Source organism: Chlorocebus sabaeus, chromosome 25, assembly GCF_047675955.1.
Source record: "Chlorocebus sabaeus isolate Y175 chromosome 25, mChlSab1.0.hap1, whole genome shotgun sequence".
Classification (NCBI taxonomy): Eukaryota; Metazoa; Chordata; class Mammalia; order Primates; family Cercopithecidae; genus Chlorocebus; species Chlorocebus sabaeus.
In genome coordinates, this window is record NC_132928.1 from 18,090,097 (window position 1) to 18,116,836 (window position 26,740).

The 26,740-nt window shown below is 38.3% G+C and overlaps 1 protein-coding gene across 1 annotated transcript in view; it reads right to left on the reverse strand.

Annotated features, from left to right (window-relative positions):
* LOC103230137 (actin-related protein 2/3 complex subunit 3) overlaps positions 1 to 22,683 on the reverse strand; it is a 59,677-nt gene extending 36,994 nt beyond the window's left edge. Inside the window, 1 exon segment of the mRNA XM_073011529.1 lies at positions 22,580 to 22,683. The gene's annotated coding sequence lies outside the window, so the exon portion shown is untranslated.
* Positions 22,684 to 26,740: the final 4,057 nt, after the last annotated feature.

Here is a 26,740-nt window from a genome sequence, read left to right on the forward strand (position 1 = left end):
CCTGGGCTAAAGGATCCTCCTCCCTCAGCCTCCCAAGGTGCTGGGATTACAGGTGTGAGCCACTGTGCCCAGCAAAAATTCTTATCAAAATAGGAATAGAAGAGAACTTTAAAAACATCTCAATAAATGGTATCTACAGAAAGCATCCTTCTTAATGATAATATTTCAGAAGCATTTCCTTTAAAATAGGCAATCATTCCCACTATTATTGTTTCTACTGTACTAGATATCCTTTTAATAATTCAAAAGCAGTATAAAGATTAGAAAGATGCCATTATTAAACAATAATATGACTGTCTACCGAAGAAAACCCCAAAGAATATGCAAATTATGAGATAACAAGATATTTAAACACATGGCTGAATATAAAATCAATTTACAAAGCTATTAAATTTCCAATAGCAAGCAACTGATGGTTAGAAAATATCACTTATAATAGCAACAACAAAAAAGATACTCAAGGCCGGGTGCAGTGGCTCATGCCTGTAATCCCAGCACTTCGGGAGACTGAAGCAGGTAGATCACTTGAGGTCAGTTCAAGACCAGTCTGGCCAACACGGTGAAACCCTGTCTCTACTAAAAATACAAAAATTAGCCAGGCATTGTGGCATGTGCCTGTAATCACAGCTACTCAAAAGGCTGAGGCAGAAGAACTGCTTGAACCCAGGAGGCGGAGGTTGCAGTGAGCCGAGATCGCACCACTGCACTCCAGCCTGGGTGAAAGAGCCAGACTCTGTCTCAAAAAAAAAAAAAAAGAAAGAAAGAAAAGAAAAAAGATATTCAAGAATAAACATAATTAACAAAAGATGTGCAATGATTATATTGATAAAATTATGAAATTTTATTGAAGGATATTAAAGAATACTAAAACAAATGAAATGTGATTTTTTTACACTGTTATAAAAAAACTCACTGTTGTAAAGATGTAAATTCTACCTGAATAATCTATAGTTTAAATTTGATTATGTTCAAAATTCCAGCAGGTTTTTTCATGGAATTTAACAAGCTGCTTCTAAAATTTATGTGGAAGAGGAAAGGGAAAAAATGGCCAACAAGATACCAAATACTTAGGCAAACTCCCAACCATATATCAAGATTTTTATAAAACCAGAATAATTAAGACTGTGTGGCTATATGACTGTGTACAGACAGTCATATAAATGAATGAAACAGACTAGAGAGCACAGAAACAGACTCCAGTATTGGTGGTGAAAATTGGTGTGGTTAGTTTTCTATTGTTGTAACAAATCACCACAACCCCGACCCCCTGCCCCCACTCCCACAACACATATACACACAAATTTCTCTTGCAGCTCTGAAGGTCAGCAGTCCAAACTAGGCCTTTATGGGGCTAAAATCAAGGTGTCAGCAGGGCTGGGTTCCTTCTGGATACTACAGGGCAGAATCTGTTTCTTACCTTTTCCCACTTCTAGAGGCTGCTTGCATTTCTTGGCTCATGGCTTAGTCACTCTAATCTCTGCTTCCTTCATGACATCTCTTACTTAGATTCCCTACCTCCTGCTTTCCCCTAGAAAGACCCTTATGATTACACTGTGCCCACCTGGAAAACTCTAGATACTCTCCTATTTCAAGATCCTTAATTACATCTTCAATGTACCTTTTGCTGTATAAGGTAACATATTCACAGGTTCTGGAAATTAGATGTGAACATGTTTGGAAGGGGCATTAGTCTGCCTACTACAGTGTGCACACCTTACAATTTAGCAATTCTATTCTTAGACATATAATCTAGAGAAACTTACACAAAAACACCAGGAGAAATGTACAACATATTCATGGTAGTACTGTTTGCAATAGGAAAAAAAATTAGAAGGACTCAGGGAGCAAGACGGCCAAATCAAACTGAAGAATCATCCACACAAAAAAAGCACCTTCACAAGAAACAAAAATGATGTGAGTGTGATTTTAAAACAACAGTACCTGGTTTTAACTTCATATCATAGAATGAGACATTGAAGAGGGTAAGAGAGACAGTCTTGAATTGCTGATGCCACTCCTCCTTCATTCCCACTGGCAATGGCCATCCGGCATGGAGAGACAATATACGCACTTGTGGGAGGCAGAGTGCAGCGACTGTGGGACTTTGCTCTGGAACTCAGTGCTTCCATGTCACAGCAGAAAGCAACATTGGGTAGAACTCACCCTGGTGCTTCTAGCCAGAGGCAGATTACTCATCCCAGGGTCAGAACCTGAGTTACAGCAAGCCCTGCCACACAGGCTAAAGTACTCTGGGGTCATAAACTTCAAAGGCAGTTTAGGCCACAAGCACTGCAAGTCCTGGTGCTGTCCCGGGTTCAGAGTCAGTGGACGTGTGGGACATGCAACCAAGTGACATACCAGCTGTGGCAGCCAAGGGAATGCTTGTACCACCCCTCCCCCAACCCCAGGTATGGCAGCTTGCAGCTCCAGGAGAGACTCCTTCCCTCACTTGAGGAGAAGAGAGAGAAGAGTAAAGAGAATTTTGTCTCGCAACTTGGATACAAGCTCAACCACAGTAGCACGGGGGACCAATCAAGAGTTCCGAGGCCTCCATTACAGGCCCTAGCTCCCAGATAACATTCCTAGACATGCCCTGGGCCAGAAGGGAACCTGCTGCCTTAAAGTGAAGGACCCAGTCCTGGCAGAACTAATTGCCTACTAACAAAAGAGTCCTTGGGCCCTGAATAATCAGTTGTGATGCCCAAGCAGTACTTGCTATAGGCCTTAGGTGAGACCTAGAGATGTGCTGCCTTTAGGTGTGACCTGGCACATTATCTAGTTGCGGTGGCTATAGGGAGAGATGCCAGCTTAAGAAACGGAGAGGGAGGACTAAAGGGGACTCTGTCTTGGAGCTTCAGGTACCACCTTGGCCAAAGTATGGTAGAGTACCAGGTAGGCTCTTGGGGTCCCCAATTCCAGGCGTTGGCTCCTGGATGGCATTTCTGGACCTGCCCTGGGCCACAGGGGGAGCCTACTGCCCTGAGGGGAGAATCTCAGGCCTGGAAGCATTCACTACAAGATGACTGAAGAGCCGTTAGCCCTTAAGTGAACATCAGTGGTGGCCAGAAGTACATGCTGTAGGCCTGGGACGATGGTGGCCATGGGAAGAGACTCTTTTGCTTGTGAAAAGGGGAGGGAAAAGTGAAAAGTCTTGTGGCTTAGGTGCCAGTTCAGCTGCAGTAGAATAGAGCACCAGGTAGATACCTCAGGTGTCCAACTCCAGGTCCTAGCTCCTGGATGGCATCTCTGGACCTGGTGGGGCTGAGGGAACTTACCACCCCAAAGGAAAGGACATAAGCTTAGCTGGCTTTGCCACCTACTGATTGTAGAGCCCTAAGGCCTTCAGCAAACATAGGCAGCAGCCAGACAATGGTTACCACGGGCTCTGTGCAAGACCCAGCGCTGTGCTGGCTTCAGGTCTGACCCAACACAGTCCCAATGCTGGTGGCCACAGGGATGCTTGTGTCACCCCAGCTCCAGGCAGCTCAGCACAGAGAGGGAGAGAGACTGTGTTTGCTTAGGAGAAAGCAAGAGAAGAGAACAAGTGTATCTTCATGGTAATCCAGATAATTCTTCTGGATCTTATGTAAGACCACCATGGTGGTCTATGTTATTGGGCTTGGGGTGTCCCCTAATGAAGATATGGCTGCAATGATTAAAAAATTAGATTACCATACCGAAGTCCCTTTGAATTCCTGGAAAGCCTTCCCAAGAAGGATAGGTACAAACAAGTCCAGACTGCAAAGACTACAGTAAACACTTAACTCTTCAGTGTCCAATCACCCAGGAACATCCACAAGTATCAAGATCACCCAGGAAAACATGACCTCACCAAACAAGCTGAATAAAGCACCAGGGACAAATCCTGGGAAAGACAGAGTTATCTGAACTTTTAGACAATTCAAAATAGCTATGTTGAGGAAACTTAATGAAACTCAAGATAATACAGAGAAACAATTCAGAATCCTATCAGATAAATTTAACAAGAGATTGAAATAATTTAAAAGAATCAAGAAGAAATTCTGGAGACAAAAAATGCAATAGACATACTAAAGAATGCATTCGAGTCTCTTACCAGCACAATAGATAAAGCAGAAGAAATAATTAGTGAGCTTAAAAACAGGCTACTTGAAACACACAGAGCAGACAAAAGAAAAAAGAATAAAAAAGAATGAAATGTATCTACAAGATCTAGAAAACAGCTTCAAAGAGAAAATCTAAGAGTTACTAGCCTTGAAGAGAAGGTAGAGAGCTGGTTGCGGTGGCTCACGCCTGTAATCCCAGCAGTTTGGGAGGCCGAGGTGGATGGATCACCTGAGGTCAGGAGTTTGAGACCAGCTTGACCAACATGGAGAAACTCCATCTCTACTAAAAATACAAAATTGGCCACGCATGGTGGCGCATGCCTGTAATTCCAGCTACTCAGGAGGCTGAGGCAGGAGAACTGCTTGAACCCTGGAGGTGGAGGTTGCAGTGAGCCAAGATAGCGCCATTGCACTCCAGCCTAGGCAACATGAGCGAAACTCTGTCTTTAAAAAAAAAAAAAAAAAAAAAAAAAAAAAAGAGGCAGTAGAGAGATATGGTGTAGAAAGTTTATTCAGGCCAGGCGCAGTGGCTCACACCTGTAATGCCAGCACTTTGGGAAGCCGAAGTGGGTGGATTACCAGGTCAGGAGATCGAGGCCATCTGGCCAATATGGTGAAACCCCATTTCTATTAAAAATACAAAAATGAGCTGGGTATGGTGGCACGTGCCTGTAATCCCAGCTCGTTGGGTGAGGCATGAGAATTGCTTGAACCCAGGGGGCAGTGGTTGCAGCGAGCCAAGATTGTGCCACTGCACTCCAGCCTGGCAACAGAGCAAGACTCCGTCAAAAGGAAGGAAGGGAGGGGGGAGGGGAGGGGAGAGGAGGGGAGGGAAGGGAAGGGAAGGGAGAAGAGAAAGTTAGCTTATTCTAAGAGATAATAACAGAGAACTTCCCTAAAGTAGAGAAAGATATTAATATTCAAGGATAAGAAGGTTTAGAACACCAAGCAGAATTAATCCAAGTATTAATAAGACTACCTCAAAACATTTAATAAACACCCAAAGGTAAAGGATAAAGAAACAATCCTAAAAGCAGCAAAAGAAAAGAAACAAATAACATACAATAGAGCCCCTGAAAACCTTACAGGCCAGGAGAGAGTGACATGACATAATTAAAGTGATGAAGGAAAAAAACTACTTTTATCCTAGAAGAGTATATCCAGCAAAAATATCCTGCAAACATAAGGGAGAAATAAAGACGTTGTTCAAGACAAACAAAAGCTGAGGGATTTCATCAACACCAGCCCTGAACAAAATGAAATGCTAAAGAGAGTTCTTCAATCTGAAGGAAAACGGTGTTAATGAGCAATATGAAATCATCTAAAGGTGTAAAACTCACTGGTAACAGTAAGTACAAAGAAAAACAACAAATATAACACTGTAATTGTGGTGTGTAAACTATATTTTGAGTAGAAAGGTAAAAGGTGAACTGATGATAAATAATAACTACAACAACTTTTCAAGACAGAGAGTATAATGAGATAAAAATAGAAACAATAAAAAGTCAAGCAAGGGAACAAAGTTAAGCTGTAGACTCTGTATATGTTTTTTCTTTGTCAGTTTGTTTATGCACTCAGTGTTAAATTGTCATCAGTTTAAAATTATGGGTTATAAGATATTATTTGCAAGCCTCATGGTAACCTCAAGTCAACAAACATTACAACAGATATACAAGAAATTAAATCATATCACCTGAGAAAATCACCTTTGATAAATGAAAGACAAGAAGGCAGGAAATAAAGGCCACAAAAACAACTGAAAAACAAATAACAAAATGTCTGGGGTAAGTCCTTACTTATAACACTGAATGTAAATGGACTAAACCATCCCAGTCAAAAGACAGAGTGACTGAATGGATTAAAAAATAATAATAAGACACAATGATCTGTTGCTTACAAGAAACATACTTCACCTATAAAAACACGCATAGACTGAAAATAAAGGAATGTAAAAGAAATTCCATACCAACGGAGACCAAGTAAGAGCAGGAGTAGCTATACTTGTATCAGACAAAACAGATTTCAAGACAAAAACCACAAAAACAGGCAAAGATCATTATATAATGATAAAGAGGTCAATTCAGCAAGAAGATATAATAATTTTAAATATATATGCACCCAACACCGGATAACTCAGATATATAAAGCAACTATTATTAGAGCTAAAGAGAAAGATAGACCCCAATACAATAGTAAGTAGAGACTTCAACACTCGACTTTCAGCATTGGACAGATCACCCAGACAGAAAATCAATAAAAATAATCAGACTTAATCTGCATTACAGACCAAATGGATGTAACAGATGTTTACAGAACATTTTATTCAATGGCTACAGAATACACATTCTTTTCCTCGGCACACGGTTCATTCTCAATAATGTTAATACACCATATGTTAGGTCACAAAACAAGCCTTTAAAAATTCAAGAAAAAAGAAATTATATCAAGCATCTTTGTTGACCATGATGGAATAAAACTAGAAATCAGTAACAAGAGGAATTTTGGAAACTATACAAACACATGGAAATTAAACAATATGCTCCTCCTGAATGACTAGTCGGTCAATGAAGAACTTGAGAAGAAAATTTAAAAACTTCTTGAAAGAAATGATAATGGAAACACAACATACCAAATCCTATGGGATACAACAGAAGCAGTACTAAGAGGAGAGTTTATAGGTATAAGTGCTTGTATAGGAAAAGTAGAAAAAATTCAAATAAACAAGCCATCTATGCACCCTAAAGAACTAGAAAAGCAAGAGCAAACCAAACCTAAAATTAGTAGAAACAAAGAAATAGTAAAGGTCAGAGTAGAAACAAATGAAATTGAAATGAAAATAATACAAAAGATCAATGAAATGTAAAGCTCGTTTTTGAAAAGATAAATAAAATGGATAAATCCTTAGCCAGACTAAGAAAAATAGAGAAGATCCAAATAAATAAAATCAGAGACTAAAAAGGAGACATTACAACCAATACAACACAAAAGGATTGTTGGAGGTTCATAAGCAAATATGTGCCAATAAATTGGAAAACCTAGAAAAAATGAATAAATTCCTGGACACATACAACCTACCAAGACTGAACCAGGAAGAAATCCAAAATCTGAACAGAGCAATAACAAGCAACGAGATCACAGCTGTAAAAAAGTCTTCAAGCAAAGGTAAGCCTGGGATCTGATGGCTTCACTGTTGAATTTTGCCAAAAATTTAAAGAACTAATACCAATCCTACTCAAACTGTTTCAAAAAGTAGAGGAGGAAAGAATACTTCCAAATTCATTCTATAAGGTCAGTATTACCCTGATACCAAAACCAGACAAAGACACCTCAAAATAGAAATCTACAAGTCAATATCCCTGAACATTGATGCAAAAATCCTCGACAAAATATTAGCAAACTGAATTCAACACGTTAGTGAGATCATTCATCATGACTAAGTGAGATTTATCCCAGGGATACAAGGACGGTTCAAGATACGCGAACCAATCAATGTGATATATCAACAGAATGAAGGACAAAAACTATATGATCATTTCAATTGATGCTGAAAAATCATTTGATAAAATTCAGCATCCCTTCAATCCTCAAAGAACTGAGTATAGAAAGTACATACCTAAACACAATAAAAGCCATATATGACAGACCCACAGTTAGCACTGCATTGAAGGGGGAAACACTGAACACCTTTCCTCTAAGATATGGAGCATGACAAGGATGCCCACTTTCACCAATGTTATTCAGCCTACTACTGGAAGTCCTAGCTAGAGCAATCAGACAAGAGAAAGATATAAAGGACATCCAAATTGGAAAGAAAGAACTCGAATTATCCTTGTTTGCAGATGCTATGATTTTGTATCTGGAAAAACCTAAAGACTCCACCAAAAAACTATTAGAACTGATAAACAAATTCAATGAAGTTGCAAAATACAAAATCAGTACACAAAAATCAGTAGCATTTCTATATGCCAACAACAAACAATCTGAAAGAGAAATCAAATAGTCCCATTTACAACAACCACAAATAAAATACTGAGGAATTAACTTATCCAAACAAGTGAAAGATCTTGGCTGGGTGCAGTGGCTCATGCCTGTAATCCCAGCACTTTGGGAGGCCAAGACAGGTGGATCACAAGGTCAGGAGTTCGAGATCAGCCTGGTCAACATGGTGAAACCCTATCTCTACTAAAAATACAAAAATTAGCTGGGCATGCTGGTGGGCGCCTGTAATCCCAGCTACTTGGCAGGCTGAGGCAGGAGAATCATTTGAACCAAGGAAGCGGAGGTTGCAGTGAGCCAAGATCATGCCATTGCACTCCAGCCTGGGCAACAGGGCAAGACTCCATCTCAAAAAAATAAATAAGTAAATAAAATAGGAAGAGGTTCCAAGATGACCAAATAGGAACAGCTCCAGTCTACAGCTGCCAGCATGAGCGACACAGAATACAGGTGATTTCTGCATTTCCAACTGAGGTACTGGGTTCACCTCACTGGGGCTTGTCGGACAGTGGGTGCAGCCCACAGAGTGTGAGCCAAAGCAGGGTGGGGCACTGCCTCACCCAGGAAGCACAAGGGGTTGGGGGATTCCCTTTCCTAGCCAAGTGAAGCTGTGACAAACAGTACCTGGAAAATCAGGACACTCCCACCCTAACACTGCACTTTTCCAACGGTCTTAGCAAATGGCACACCAGGAGATTATATCCTGTGCCTGGCTCAGAGGGTCCCATGCCCACAGAGCCTTGCTCACTGCCAGCACAGCAGTCTGAGATCAACCTGGAAGGTGGAAGGCAGCAGCAAGGCTGAGTGAGGGGCGTCTGCCACTGCTGAGGCCTGAGTAGGTGAACAAAGCAACTGGGAAGCTCGAACTGGGTGGAGCACACCGCAGCTCAAGGAGGCCTGCCTGCCTCTGTAGACTCCACCTCTGGGGGCAGGGCATAGCTAAACAAAAGGCAGCAGAAACTTCTGCAGACTAAAACATCCCTGTCTGGCAACTCTGAAGAGAGTAGTGGTTCTCCCAGCACAGAGTTTGAGATCTGAGAACAGATAGACTGCCTCCTCAAATGGGTCCCTGACCCCCGAGTAGCCTAACTGGGAGACACCTCCCAGTAGGTGCCGACTGACACCTCATACAGCCAGGTGCCCCTCTGAGACAAAGCTTCCAGAGGAAGGATCAGGCAGCAACACTTGCCATTCTGCAGTATTTGCTGTTTTGCAGCCTCCACTGGTGATACACAGGCAAACAGAGTCTGGAGTGGACCTTCAGCAAACTCCAACAGACCTGCAGCTGAGGGTCCTGACTGTCAGAAGGAAAATTAAAAAAACAGAAAGGACACCCACACCAAAACCCCATCTGTACCTCACCATCATCAAAGACCAAAGGTAGATAAAACCACAAAGATGGGGAGAAACTAGGGCAGAAAAGCTGAACATTCTAAAAATCAGAGTGCCTCTTCTCCTCCAAAGGAATGCAGCTCCTCACCAGCAACAGAACAAAGCTGGATGGAGAATGACTTTGACAAGTTGACAGAAGAAGGCTTCAGACGATTGGTAATAACAAACTTCTCCAAGTTAAAGAAGGACGTTCAAACCCATCGCAAAGAAGCTAAAAACTTTGAAAAAAGATTAGACGAATGGCTAACTAGAATAAACAGCGTAGAGAAGACCTTAAATGACCTGATGGAGCTGAAAACCATGGCACGAGAATTACGTGACGCATGCACAAGCTTTAGTAGCTGATTCGATCAAGTGGAAGAAAGGGTATCAGTGATTGAAGATCAAATGAAATGAAGCGAGAAGAAAAGTTTATACAAAAAAGAGTAAAAAGAAACAAACAAAGCCTCCACGAAATATGCGACTATGTGAAAAGACCAAATCTACGTCTGATTGGTGTACCTGAAAGTGACGGGGAGAATGGAACCAAGTTGGAAAACTCTCTTCAGGATATTATCCAGGAGAACTTCCCCAACCTAGCAAGGCAGGCTGACATTCAAATTCAGGAAATACAGAGAACGCCACAAAGATACTCCTTGAGAAGAGCAACTCCAAGACATACAACTGTCAGATTCACCAAAGTTGAAATGAAGGAAAAAATGTTAAGGGCAGCCAGAGAGAAAGGTCCAGTTACCCACAAAGGGAAGTCCATCATACTAACAGCAGATCTCTCGGCAGAAACTCTACAAGCCAGAAGAGAGTGAAGGCCAATATTCAACATTCTTAAAGGAAAGAATTTTCAACCCAGAATTTCGTATCCAGCCAAACTAAGCTTCATAAGTGAAGGAGAAATAAAATCCTTTACAGAAAAACAAATGCTGAGAGATTTTGTCATCACCAGGCCTGCCTTACAAGAGCTCCTGAAGGAACCACTAAATACGGAAAGGAACAACCGGTACCAGCCATGGCAAAAACAAGCCAAAATGCAAAGACCATCGATGCTACAAAGAAACTGCATCAACTAACAAGCAAAATAATCAGCTAACATCATAACGACAGGATCAAATTCACCTTAAATATTAAATATTAACCTTAAATGTAAATGGGCTAAATACCCCAATTAAAAGACACAGACTGGCAAACCGGATAGAGTCAAGACATCAGTGTGCTGTATTCAGGAGACCCATCTCATGTGCAGAGGCACACATAGGCTCAAAACAAAGGGATGGAGGAAGATCTACCAAGCAAATGGAAAACAAAAAAAAGCAGGGGTTGCAATACTAGTCTCGGATAAAACAGACTTTAAGCCAACAAAGATCAAAAGAGACAAAGAAGGCCATTACAAAATGGTAAAGGGATCAATTCAACAAGAAGAGCTAACTATCCTAAATATATATGCACCCAATACAGGAGCACCCAGATTCATAAAGCAAGTCCTCAGAGACCTACAAAGAGACTTAGACTCCTACACAATAATAATGGGAGACTTTAACACTCCACTGTCAACATTAGACAGATCAACGAGACAGAAAGTTAACAAGGATATTCAGGAATCGAACTCAGCTCTGCAGCAAGCAGACCTAATAGACATCTACAGAACTCTCCACCCCAAATCAACAGAATATACATTCTTCTCAGCACCACACTGCACTTCTTCCAAAACTGACCACATAGTTGGAAGTAAAGCACTCCTCAGCAAATGTAAAAGAACAGAAATTATAACAAACTGTCTCTCAGACAACAGTGCAATCAAAGTAGAACTCAGGATTAAGAAACTCACTCAAAACTGCTCAACTACATGGAAACTGAACAACCTGCTCCTGAATGACTACTGGGTACATAACAAAAAGAAAGCAGAAATAAAGATGTTCCTTGAAACCAATGAGAACAAAGACACAACATACCAGAATCTCTGAGACACATTTAAAGCAGTGTGTAGAGGGAAATTTATAGCACTAAATACCCACAAGAGACAGCAGGAAAGATCTAAAATTGACACCTTAACATCACAATTAAAAGAACTAGAGAAGCAAGAGCAAACACATTCAAAAGCTAGCAGAAGGGAAGAAATAACTAAGATCAGAGCAGAACTGAAGGAGATAGAGACACAAAAAACCCTTCAAAAAATCAATGAATCCAGGAGCTGGTTTTTTGAAACGATCAACAAAATTGACAGACCACTAGCAAGACTACTAAAGAAAAAAGGAGAGGAAGAATCAAATAGATGCAATAAAATATGATAAAGGGGATATCACCACCAATCCCACAGAAATACAAACTACCATCAGAGAACACTATAAACACCTTTATGCAGATAAACTAGAAAATCTAGAAGAAAGGGATAAATTCCTGGATACATACACCATCCCAAGACTAAACCAGGAAGAAGTTGAATTCCTGAATAGACCAATAACAGGCTCTGAAATTGAGGCAATAATTAATAGCCTACCAACCAAAAAAAATCCAGGACCAGAAGGATTCACACCGAAATTCTATCAGAGGTACAGAGAGGAGCTGGTACCATTCCTTCTGAAACTATTGCAATCAACAGAAAAACAGGGAATCCTCCCTAACTCATTTTATGAGGCCAGCATCATCCTGATACCAAAGCCTGGCAGAGGCAACAACAAAAAAGGAATTTTAGAGCAATATCCCTAATGAACATTGATGCAAAAATCTTCAATAAAATACTGGCAAACCGAATGCAGCAGCACATCAAAGAGCTTATCCACCACAATCAAGTTGGCATCATCCCTGGGATGCAAGGCTGGTTCAACATACACAAATCAATAAACGTAATCCAGCATATAAACAGAGCCAAAGACAAAAAACACTTCATTATCTCAATAGATGCAGAAAAGGCCTTCGACAAAATTCAACTGCCCTTCATGCTAAAAACTCTCAAAAAACTAGGTATTGATGGGACGTATCTCAAAATAAGAAGAGCTATTTATGACAAACCCACAGCCAATATCACACTGGATGGACAAACACTGGAAGCATTCCCTTTGAAAACTGGTACAAGACAGGGATGCCCTCTCTCACCACTCCTATTCAACATAGTGTTGGAAGTTCTGGCCAGGAAAATCAAGGCAGGAGAAAGAAATAAAGGGTATTCAATTAGGAAAAGAGGAAGTCAAATTGTCCCTGTTTGCAGAGGACATGATTGTATATTTAGAAAACCCCACTGTCTCAGCCCAAAATCTCCTTAAGCTGATAAGCAACTTCAGCAAAGCCTCAGGATACAAAATCAATGTGCAAAAATCACAAGTATTCCTATACACCAATAACAGACAAACAAAGAGTCACATCATGAGTGAACTCCCATTCATGATTGTGTCAAAGAGAATAAAATACCTAGGAAGCCAACTTACAAGGGATGTGAAGGACCTCTTCAAGGAGAACTACAAACAAAATAAAAACGAAATAAAAGAGGACACAAAATGGAAGAACATTCCACGCTCATGGATAGGAAGAATCAATATCATGAAAATGGTCATACTGCCTAAGGTAATTTACAGATTCAATGCCATCCCCATCAAGCTACCAATGCCTTTCTTCACAGAATTGGAAAAAACTACTTTAAAGCTCATATGGAACTGAAAAAGAGCCCGCATTGCCAAGACAATCCTAAGCCAAAAGAACAAAGCTGGAGGCATCACGCTACCTGACTTCAAACTATACTACAAGGCTACAGTAACCAAAACAGCATGGTACTGGTACCAAAACAGAGATATAGACCAATGGAACAGAACAGAGCCCTCAGAAATACCACACATTTACAACCATCTGATCTTTGACAAACCTGACAAAAGCAAGAAATGGGGAAAGGATTCCCTATTTAATAAATGGTGCTGGGAAAACTGGCTAGCCATATGTAGAAAGCTGAAACTGGATCCCTTCCTTACACCTTATACAAAAATTAGTTCAAGATAGATTAAAGACTTAAATGTTAGGCCTAAAACCGTAAAAACCCTAGAAGAAAACCTAGGCAATACCATTCAGGACATAGGCATGGGCAAGGACTTCATGACTAAAACACCAAAAGCAACGGCAACAAAAGCCAAAATTGATAAATGGGATCTAATTAAACTAAAGAGCTTCTGCACAGGAAAAGAAACTATCATCAGAGTGAACAGGCAACCTAAAGAAGGGGAGAAAATTTTTACAATTTACCCATCTGACAAAGGGCTAATATCCAGAATCTACAAAGAATGTAAACAAATTTACAAGAAAAAAATCAAACAACCCCATCAAAAAGTGGGCAAAGGATATGAACAGACACTTTTCAAAAGAGGACATTTATGCAGCCAACAGACACATGAAAAAATGCTCATCATCATTGGCCATCAGAGAAATGCAAATCAAAACCACAATGAGATACCATCTCACACCAGTTAGAATGACAACCATTAAAAAGTCAGGAAACAACAGGTGCTGGAGAGGATGTGGAGAAAAAGGAACACTTTTACACTGTTGGTGGGACTGTAAACTAGTTCTACTATCGTGGAAGACAGTGTGGCGATTCCTCAAGGATCTAGAACTAGAAATACCATTTAACCCAGTCATCCCATTACTGGGGATATACCCAAAGGGTTATAAATCATGCTGCTATAAAGACATATGCACACATATGTTCATTGTGGCACTATTCACAATAGCAAAGACTTGGAACCAACCCAAATGTCCATCAATGACAGACTGGATTAAGAAAATGTGGCACATATAAACCATGGAATACTATGCAGCCATAAGAAAGGATGAGTTCATGTCCTTTGTGGAGACATGGATGAAGCTGGAAACCATCACTGTCAGCAAACTATCACAAGGACAGAAAACCAAACACCACATGTTCTCACTCATAGGTCGGAATTGAACAATGAGAACATTTGAACACTTGGACACAGGGTGGGGAACATCACACACTGGGGCCTGTTGTGGGGTGGTGGGACAGGGAAGGGACAGCATTAGGAGATATACCTAATGTAAATGACGAGTTAATGGGTGCAGCACACCAACATGGCACATGTATACATATGTAACAAACCTGCACATTGTGCATGTGTACCCTAGAACTTAAAGTAAATATTAAAAAAAAAAACAGTGAAAGATCTTTACAATGAAAATAAAAAAACACTGACGTATGAAATTGAAAAGACCACAAAAAAGGAAGGATAGTCCATGTTCATGGATTGGAAGAATCAATATTGTTAAAATATCCATACTCTTTAAAGCAGTCTACAGATTCAATGCAATCCCTATAAAAATACCAGTGACATTCTTCATGGAAATGGGAAAAAAATCCTAAAATTTATACAGAACCAGAAAAGACCCAGAATAGCCAAAGCTATTCTGAGCAAAAAGAACAAAACTGGAAGAATCACATTACCTGTCAAATTATACTACAAAGCTACAGTAACCCAAACAGCATGGTACTGGCATAAAAACACACATACAGACCAATGGAACAGAATAGAGAACCCAGAAACAAACCCATACATCTACTGTGAACTCATTTTTGACAAAGGTAACAAAAGCATATACTGAGGAAAAGACATTCTCTTCTATAAATGCTGCTTGGAAAACTGGGTATCCAGATGTAGAAGAATGAAACTAGACCTCCATCTGTTGCCAGATACAAAAATCAAATCAAAATGGATTAAAGACTTAAATTTATGACCTCAAATTATAAAACTATTACAAGAAAACATTAGAAGAAACTCTCCAGGACATTGGACTGGTCAACAATTTCTTGAGTAATACCCCAAAAGTACAGGCAACTGAAACACAAATGTACAAATGGGATCATATTAAGTTAAAAAGCTGCACAGCAAAGGAAACAATCAGCAAAGTGAAAAGACAACCCACAGAATAGGAGAAAATTCCTTCAAACTATCCTTCTGACAAGGGATTAATAATCCTTGAATATAAAAGGAGCTCAAACAACATAAGAAAAAATCTAATAATCCTATTTTAAAATGGGCAAAAGGTCTGAATAGACATTTCCCGAAAGAAGACATACAAATGGCAAACAGGCATATGAAAAGGTGCTCAACATCACTGATTATCAAAGAAATGCAAATCAAAACTATAATGAGATATCATCCAACCCTAGGTAAAATCGGTTTTATCCAAAAGACAGGCAATAACAAATGCTGAGAAGGATGTTGAGAAAAGGGAACCCTCATACACTGTTGGCAGGAATGTAAATTAGTATAACCACTATGGAGAACAGTTTGGAAGTTCCTCAAAAAACTAAGAAGAGAGCTATCATAAGATCCAATAATCTCATTCCTAGGTATAGACCCAAAAGAAAAGAAATCAGTATGTCAAAAAGATAGCTACACTCTGGTGTTTACTGCAGCATTATTCATAATAGCCAAGATCTGGAAGCAATCTAAAAGTCCATCAACAGATGAATGTGGTACAAATACACAAGAGAGCACTATTCAGCCAAAAAAAAGAATGAGATCCTGTCATTTGCAACAACGGATGGAAATGGAGGTCATTATGTTAAGGGACAAAAGTCAGGCACAGAAAGACAAAATTCACATGTTGTCACCTATTTGTGGGAGCTAAAAATGAAAACAACTAAACTCATGGTGATAGCAGAATGATTGTTACCAGAAGCTTAGAAGGGTAGTTGGAGGTGGGGAAGGGAGGATGATTAATGAGTATAAAAATATAGCTAGAATGTATAAGATTTCGTATTTTATAGCACAACAGGGTGACTACAGTCAACAATAATTTATTGTACATTTAAGAATAACTAAAAGAGGCTGGGCACGGTGGCTCACGCCTATAATCCCAGCACTTTGGGAGGCTGAGGTGGGCAGATCACTCGAGGTCAGGACTTTGAGACCAGCCTGGCCAACATAGTGAAACCCTGTCTCTACTAAAAATACAAAAAATTAGCCAGGTGTGGTGGCGCATGCGTGTAGTCCCAGCTACTTGGGAGGTTGTGGCAGAACTGCTTGAATCCAGGAGGCGGAGGTTGCAGTGAGCCAAGATCGCATCATTGCACTCCAGCCTGGGCAACAGGACAAGACTCTGTCTCAAAAAAATAAAATAAATAAAAATAAAAAATAAAATAAAATAACTAAAAAAGTGTAAGTGAATTGTTTGTAGCACAAAGAAAGAATAAAAGCTTGAGGTGATGGATATCCCAATTACCCTGATAGGATTATTATGCATTGCATGCCTGTATCAAAATATCTCATGTATCCCATAAATATACTCACCTATTACTCACAAAATATTTTTTTAAACACAAGGAAAAAAATTAGAAACATTGTAAATGTCCATCCACAGGACAAGAGATAAATTGTGCTTTATTCACCCAATAGAGTATCATATGGCAGAGAAAATTAATGAACTACAGTTACACAAAAATATGAATAAACCATAAAAACAAAATATTGTGTGAAAAAGTGGCCAGAGAAAACTGCAGAAAATGTATTATTCTTATAAAACCCCAAACAAAATAAGCTAAACAAAATATTTCAAGATACATCCATTTGTAATAAAATTATTTTCAAAGGGCATGCGAAGGAGCAACACAAAATTTAGGATATTACTTTTAATGGGAAAGCAAGTGAACAGAAGAAGGAAGAAAAATACTGGGAGATAATCATATTGGTAATGTTCTAGTTAAATAGGTTCATGATGCTCTTTTTATTATTAAACGTCTAAGTTTTATATATCTTACAAATAGTTCATAAACTTATATGAACTAAATTAAATTTAAAGAAGCAAATTGATAGTCCATTTTTGTCAACATAAAATTACATATGTATTATATAGTACATAAAACTATACACATTTATTTACATCAATTTTATTTATTTCCATGTGCACAGAGGAATAATCTAAGGTTGTACAGCAAATACTTAAGAGTGATAACCATAAAGAAATTAAATAAAGAGAAAGGAGTGTAGCCATTTTACGTTTCATTTAATTTATGTCCATATTACTTGCGTTTATTTCAAAGCACATAGGCTATTTTATAACTATGCTAACACCAAAATTAAAAAGAATGTAAAGAATTATAAGGTTTTACCTGTCTGCATAGTTTTCTGAGAAGTATTTGAAAAGCAGCAAAGGACACTATAAGCTTAGCACCACCATGTTAATTATCATGTTAACCAATCCTTGACTTGTATCTCTTCAAATTCCTTATAGATTGTTTCTTAATTAATAAGTACAATATCCTCTAATAGCCAAATCTTATTCTTATATTACTCACAATTACTAACCTTTCTTTTTCCCCTCCATTTATTTGTTTTCTCTCTTCTCTTCTTCTTAATTTTTCCCTGGGTAGCATCTAAAAGTTTAAAAAGATTTGGAAGTTTCAGTTCTAACATTAAAAATTATTTTATTGATTAAAGAATTTGAAGGATTAAAATAATTAAGATTGATATTTTAATCAACTTTATTATGTTTGTTGGAAGAATCTTACAGGATACAAATAGCAGATAAAATTGTTTAATTTGCCAGGCATGGTGGTGCACATCTGTAATTCTAGCATTTTGAGAGGCTGAGGCAGGCAGATCCCTTGAGCTCAGGAGTTTGAGACCAGCCTGGGCAACATGGCAAAACCTTGTCCCTACCAAAAATACAAAAATTAGCCAGACATGTGGAGTGCACCTGTAGTCCCAGCTACTCAACAGGCTGAGGTGGGAGGATCGCTTGAGCCCAGCAGGTCAAGGTTGCAGTGAGCCAAGATCATGCCACTGCACTCCAGCTTGGTGACAGAGTGAGGCACTGTCTCGAAAAAAAAGAAGAAAGAAGAAAAAAGTTTAATTATAGTTGTATCCCAGTATAAATATATGGCATTTAGGAACCCATCCAAAAGACGATGCTCTCCTAGGTCCACTAGAATGCAACCTCCAGTTAATCTAGGGAATATAAGGTGTTATTAGCAGAAACTATGTGAATGAAACTATTAAGCAGTCTACTGGAAAATATAAATGAATTATTTCAATAAGAACATGGAAAAGGAGGACGGGTGTGGTGGCTCATGTCATCTGTAATTCCAGCACTTTGGGAGGCTGAGGCAAGTGGATCACTTGAGGTCAGGAGTTTGATACCAGCCTGGGGAACATAGTGAAACCTCATTTTTACTAAAAATACAAAAATTAGCCACGCATGGTGGTGGGCACTTGTAATCTCAGCTACTCAAGAGGCTGAGGCAGGAGAATCACTTGAACCTGGGAGGCGGAGGCTGCAGTAAGCTGAGATTGTGCCACTGCACTCCAGCCTGGGCAACAGAGCGAGACTCTGTCTCAAAATTAAAAAATAAAAAAAAGAAAAAGAAAGAGGACATAGAAAAGGAGAATGTTAGTTTGCCACCATATTAACTACTCCATTCTACAAAAGACAACCATTTTCCTGACTAGAAGCTAAGGTTACCGATGTGATTTTTGTATTATCCAGCTTGGGGTTGTCAGTTCCTTGAATCTTTAGTTGATGTCTTTCATCTGTTTGGGGAAACTTTTAGGCATTTGCTTTCTTTCCTTCTTCAATTCGATTACAATGTTAGATCTCATTACTGTGTCTCACATGTCTCTAACATTTTCTTCTGTATCTTTCTTTTTTTTCCCTACTGATGTGACTTCCAGTTCACTAATTCTTTGTGTGTGTCTAATCTACTGAAAAATCTATCTAAATTGCTAATTTTAGATAATGAATTTTTATTCCAGAATTTATACCTGATTCTTTCTTACAGTTGATAAATCTCTATTTTCTTAAATACATTAATCACAACTATTTAAACTTCATTGCCAGGTAACTCAACAGCTGTATTACCTGTAGGGCTGTTACTATTTTTTTCTCTTGTTTTTCAGTCATGTAGGCATATCTAGTAATTTTTATTAAAAGGTATGTATGCTGTATTAAAAAATTCTAGAGATTCTAGATGATGTTATCTATCTCTCCAGATTATTTATCCTCCACCAGGCAAACAGAATGATGGATGATGATCTAAACCCAACTAGGGATGCAGAGATGAGATTATAATTCCAGTAAGGCTCAATTTACCTCTGATTCATTCCTATCCCTCCTGGGTTTTCTACAGAGGGTCTGTGTTACTGGAAGCAGAAGTCAATAAAAGAAATTTATTTAATAGCGTAAACCCACAACTACAAACTGAATAGGAATTAGCTGCTCATCTCTTTCCTGGAAGTTATAGGTTCTCCAGTAAAATAAGGGGAAAATAAAAGAGGAAGAAACAATATGATCCAGAAAATGGGTGACCAAACCCAAAAGAGAGGTAAAGGATATATCCAGAATGAAGACAAAAGAACTTAATATCACAGTTGCTTAACAGGTCTTGAGAACAGTAAGTCCAAATGGAGTATGTTAAATGGATCTAGGAGAGAATCCCGAAATGAAATTAACTGAATACCTGATGTGTCTGAACCTTTTCAAAGGTAATTTATACTACTACAACACATCACAAACACAGAAAACTAAACAAATTTTATTGACTGGGCGCGGTGGCTCATGCCTGTAATCCCAGCACTTTGGGAGGCCGAGGTGAGCAGATCACGAAGTCAGGAGATCGAGACCATCCTGGCTAACATGGTGAGACCCTGTCTCTACTAAAAATAGAAAAAATTAGCCAGGCGTGGTGGCACACGCCTGTAATCCCAGCTACTCAGGAGGCTGAGGCAGGAGAATCGCTTGAACCTGGGAGGCGGAGGTTGCAGTGAGCCAAGATCGCACCAGTGCACATCAGCCTGGGCAACAGAGCGAGGCTCCATCTCAATAAAATAAAATAAAATAAAATAATAATAATTATTAACTGTAAGGAATAAAAAAGTTGTGCTAGAAAGGAACCATTATATGGTTCAGCTGTGAACAGCATGGCATCTACATAGCGATAACAATTAAACTATTAAATTATCAAAGTTACAATAAAGAAATCCTATTTAGGAGGATGGGAGGAAGAAAGTAAATGCGGGGGAAACAGTGGTTTAAAACAAAAGTAGCTAAATTCTAATCATCCATAGAGCCTAAAACTGAAAAATGTAGAAATGATTACATAAACAAGTTATGGAACCATATCTATCAGAGATAGATATCAAAACAGACTGCTAAAAGAGTTTGAAATGCCTGCTTCTGGAAATTGGGATTGGGAAGAATCATTTTGAAATTATCAATTAATGGTAGGGTAGAATAACGACATTTTGAGATATGCCAAGACTCAGAAAATTTACTTCCCAGACAACATTTTGTAAAAAGTTATTTGACAGTGTACTCCAACAGCCAAGGCAGAACACTAAGAGAGAGGAAGACATGAATCTAAGAAAACAATGGATCCAACCCAGAAGACCAGTGAGCGGAGATCCTAGGATAACACAGAAATAGCAGGCCTTGAGGGGAGAAAATGGTCTAGATTACACTAGGCAGGCAAGAATATCTCCAGAGAAAAGAAATGAACTCTAAGGAATAGTATAATTAAAAGGATGGAAAATCTTTTCATTATGGCAGTTATATGATCTTTTTGTCAACAATAAAAAACAAGAAGGAGAACTAGAAACTCGAAGAAAAACAAAAACTATGGCCGGGCGTGGTGGCTCACGCCTGTAATCTCAGCACTTTGGGAGGCCGAGACGGGCGGATCACGAGGTCAGGAGATCGAGACCCTCCTGGCTAACACAGTGAAACCCCATCTCTACTAAAAAATACAAAAAACTAGCTGGGCGAGGTGGCGGGCGCCTGTAGTCCCAGCTACTCGGGAGGCTGAAGCAGGAGAATGGAGTGAACCCGGGAGGCGGAGCTTGTAGTGAGCCCAGATTGCGCCACTGCACTCCAGCCTGGGTGACAGAGCGAGACTCCATCTCAAAAAAAAAGAAAAGAAAAGAAAAAGAAAAAAAAAAAACTATAAGAAAGTCATGGTTCGAATACAAAGCAAAACTAAGATACAGCACGGTTTTAACCAACTGATAGAATATAAATGATGTACTTGATGCTGTGACTAGAAAAACACTCTCCTTTGAGAGTCCTAGCAATCATAATATTAGATCCATGAAATGGAAATGTAATTCTTGCCTGTAACTTGGCACTGTAGTAACACTATTTATATAATGATAGTGATTTAAATGCTAATTATTGGTCTTAAAGATTTAAAGTGAATCTATGGACCAAAAAAGGACAATTTTTGCTGTAGATATTAACTACTGAAAAACTAAAAGAATACAATGGGGAGAAAAAAATGGAGGAAAGGATAGAGATACCAATATATTTACCTTATGTAAGAGAGAATAAAATAATTAACTACAGTTGATGGAACAAGCAGAGTTACAAGTAGGTTACTTATTAATACCAAATTAGCCAATAGAAAAACTAATTACAACACAACTTACAAACATTGAGAGAGTAAAGGTAGGTGAGACAAAGGAGTAATTTAAAGTGAACCAGTCAACTGATCTTATCTAGGGTTGAGTGTGGAGAACATTTGTTATATTTTGGTTGCCTAGTATCTGATTCCGCTTCCTATGTTCAGTGAATATTCGTCCACATGCCTTTCACCATCAATGCTAAAAAAGCCAATCTTGCTTTTCCAGTTCCCTTTGCAGCTGGGACATATAACTTGAATTAGGACTCCAAATGTTAATAATGGTTACCACATGCAATTCCTTTAGCCTATAATAAATATTTCCTAATTCTACTTCCTTGCCTTTGCCTGAAAATGCCTATTCATCCTCCACCACTCAAGTTTAGATAATCATTTCCTCTCCAAAGCCTTTCCTTGCCCCCATGACATACGCATGTGAAGTAACAGCACTCACCTGCATTGTAATGAACTATTTGCTTGTTTTATTGTCTACTATATTTTCTTTTTTTTTTTTCTTTTTAACTCCTCTTACTATCATTCTCAATATTGCTTAATAAAAGTTCCTTGTCTGAAGGGACCATGGCATGTTTACCATTACATCTGGCACATACTGAGTATGCTCAATAAATATTAGTTGAATAAACAAAAATTATAACAGATGTTTAGTACTTTTTTTCTAAATCACCTAACTTATAAATATGAAACTTTAAGAGGATGATAAATATACCTTCAGTACTCGAATCCGTCTGGCTTCCTGAAGATGATGATGAAGAAGAAGGAAACACACGATCATCTGAAGAAAAAGATGTCACTGATCTATGTCGGGATCGGTGCTGGTTTTGGTTTTGCTTTCTTTTTTTCTTTCGTTTGTGTTTACCTTAGAGAGATATAAAATGAAACACAATTATTTTCCCAAATATTAGCAACATATGAGAGAGAAACATATGCATTAATTTATAAAATGTACCTGAAATTACCCAAAAGGCCTTCAAGCAAGCATAAACTCCTACCTTCATATTTGCCAGCCTTGGCATCTTCAGGATTTCTGTGAGCGGACTTCTTATCCATGTCTATTAAACCTCCCTGCCATGTCTATAAAACCAAAATATTGACACATTATTAGAGAATTTAAAATGCAAAATGATATTTCTGGGGACAAAGAAAATGAAAATGGTAACAACCTCAGCACTAACATTTTGGGCTGGATTATTCTTGGTTGTGAAGGGCTTTCCTTTGGATTTTAGGCTGTCGAGCCACAATTTCTGGCCTCTACCCACTAGATGCCAATAGCACCTTTATGTGTGATGACCTAAAATGGCTCCAGACATTAACTGTCCCTTGGGGGGCAACCACTGTTGAGAACCACAATTCTATTGAGAACAAATGGACTAGAGTAGTAGTAATAGAGACAGAAAAAAGAGGCTGAATTCAAGAATCAGAATGTCCAGGAATTGCTGGTGGACTGGCTATGAAGGAAAGAAAGAAATAAAGGATAACTTCTAGAATTTTGGCGTGATCAATTCGGTAGAAAACAATACCATTAACTGAGATATGCCAACACTAAAGAAGGAATACGTCTGGAATAATATTCCACTAAAATACAAAATAAAAAATCAAATCGGAAGTTTTTTTTCTTTTTCAGACAGAGTCTCACTCTGTCAACCAGGCTGGAGTGCAGTGGCGCAATCTCGGCTCACTGCAACCTCTGCCTCCTGAGTTCAAGTGATTCTCGTGCCTCAACCTCCTGAGTAGCTGGGATTACAAGCACTCGCCACCACACCTGGCTCATTTTTTTGTATTTTTAGTAGAGACAGGATTTCACCATGTTGGCCATGCTAGTCTTGAACTCCTGACCTCAAACAATCTGTCCACCTTGGCCTCCCAAAGTGCTGGGATTACAGGCATGACCCATCGCACCCGGCCCAGAAGTTTCAAGGCATACCTAAATAACAATTTAGTAGATGCCTATAGACTAAGTAAATATGTTATTTACTTCATGTTGACAAAGATTATTTGAATAGAGAAAAAGCACTCACAGTAGTAAGTCTGGGAATCTTCAGCACAATATTTGAAGCCACAAGGCTGAATGATACCACAAAAAAAAACAGCACAAATGGGGTACCAAATACTCGTCTTTCATAAATGAAAGTCAAAGAATAACGTCTAAGGTGGATAATGTCTAAATTAGGAAACATTACTATAAATATATTACTTTAACATATATAAGTAGATCTAGAAAAAGAGCTAAAAGAATTGAAGGAAGCTGCAAGTTAGATGGAGTACTGTAGTACTTTTTGGTTTTTAAAATGATGAGTAAACGTTATTTTGACAAAAATGTAAAAGTAAATAAATCTCCTCCTTTAAAGCACACAAAGAGTAAGTGGGAATTCTCATCCAAGATGCCAGACTTCCTTCCTAGTCATATTAAAATGATGGTTAAGCAATAAACAAAGAAAGTAAAAGGTGAGGGGTATAAAAGTGTAGAAAACTGCAGGAGTTCGAAGGAAAACAAAATCTCAGGATAAAGCTGTTCAAAGTACTCAAGAGCAATAGTTCCAAATAAGAACAAAATATCAACGGGTTCTAACAAAGTTGTCAAGAATTAATACTAGCAACATTTCCCTTAAAACCATGAACTTCAAGAGAAATATAACCTAAGCACATTCCTGAGACTTGCAATGAATAATATGTATAAAATCACAATAAAATGTTATTTTGAGTTTTTCATTTTTTCATTTTTTTTTTACCTTATTTATTTATTTAGACAGGGTGTTGCTTTGCTGCCCGAGCTGAAATGCAGTGGTGCAATCATAACTTATGACAGCCCTAAACTCCAGAGCTCAAGCGATCCTCCTTCCTAGGTCTCCCAAAGTGTTGGGATTACAGGTGTGAGCCATCGAGTCCAACTATTTTCATTGGTTTTTAACATGTGAATCCAATTTACAGAGGAAAACACTGAAGTATTCATAACAGTTATAGAACAAAAGTTAATTTATCCAATTATAATGCTATAAATGTAAAGGCAGAGCTGTCAGGACATAAAAGATGGAGAAGGAAAAGAAAAGGTAGAAGGAAAAGAAAAGGTAGCAGGAAGGGAGTGCCAGTATCATCCTATGAAATCAAGAGTGCTAAAACTTGTGATAGTGATAGAACAAGAAATATGTTTAAATATATTGATAGAAAAAGAAATATGTGTTCAAATATATTGCTTAATTGCTTAAGTTTACAAGAGAAAACAAAAGAGAAAATAAAAACACTTTACGAAATCTGTAGAGAAAGCAGCCAGCAGGAGCAGAGGCTGTCATAATTGAGTCCTCATCTATCACAGCAGAAACTCAGAGGACAATAAATAAATTTGAGAAAAAACAGTATGGGCATACTATTTAGAAATGTAGAAATAATCACCAAAATAACTAAACACAAAAAATGTTTAAAGTGTTTGTCTCTGGGGATGTGGATCCAGAACAAGGAGAAAGCAGGTGGGATGGAGACTGTTGCTTTTCATGATCAACTCTTACATACAATTTGATCTTTTAATCATGTGCACATATTATGTTGCTAAATGTTTTTAACGGTTTTTTTAAAAAAGTGAATTGGGAAGTGAGGAAATAAGGACAATAAACTATATTTTAACATGAAAGCAGAAAAACAGCATAGCAGTTGGAGAAATTACTGAGGTCAGGGGTGAGTTTTTAAAATGAGATTCTAGACTATTGGTTTTTTTCTTAAAAAACTTTTCAGTAAAATTTACTTTCAAATTTATATACAGTAAAATTCACATGTATGTACAGTATTAAGAGTTCTAACACATGCATAGATACTTGTAACCACCATTAACAGGTTACAGAACGACTCCAACATCCAAAGAATTTCCTCGTGCTACTCTCTGGCAGTCAGACCCTCTCCCCACCTTTAACTCTGGGCAACCACTCATCTATCTGTTCACTGTCTGTTTAGTCTTACCTTTTCCAGCATGTCATATAAATGAAATCATAAGTATTTAACCATTTGATATTGGTTTCCTTCACTTAATATAACATACCTGAGATTCATCGAAGCTACTGCATATATCAATGTTTGTTCCTTTTTATCCAGTCCTATTCCATTGTGAAGATGTACACACTGTGCTTACCCACATTCACTCACTTAGGGACATTTAGTTCATATAGTTCTTGTTTAGTCTGCTAATATGGTAGATTCCACTGATTAATTTTCACATGTTGAACCAACCTTAATTTAGGACATTTTGGGCAATTATAAATAATGCTACTATAAATATTCATTTACAGATTTTTGTGTTAGCGTAAGTTTTTATTTCCCTAGGATAAACACACAAAAGTGGAACTGGAGAGTTACATAGTAAGTGTATGCTTAACTTCCTAAGAAACTGCACAACTGTTCACCAAAGTGGCTGTAGTAATGTGTGAATGTCCTAGTTGCTCCATATCCTTGTCAGGACTTGGTATTATTTTTAAATTCTATCCATTCTGATAATTGTTTAATATTATCTCCTGGCTTTAATTTGCATTTCCCTAATGATCAGTGATGTTGAATGTATTTTCATGCGCTTATTTGCTAGCTGTACCTCATCTTTGGCGAAGTGTACAACTTTTTGCCTATTTTTTAAATTGGGTTATTTGGTTTCTTGTTAGGTTATGGAAATTCTTTATATATTCTGGATATAAAAGCCTTTGGTCAAGTACGTGATTTGCAAATATCTTCTCCTAACATGGTTTGTCTTTCATTCTCTTTACAGTACCCTTTATATAGCAAAATATCTTTTAATGAAATTCAATTGATCTTTTTCTTTATAGATAGTGCTTTTGTTGTTACCTAATAATTCTTTGCCTAACTCAATGTCACAAACATTTTCTCCTATGTTTTCCTA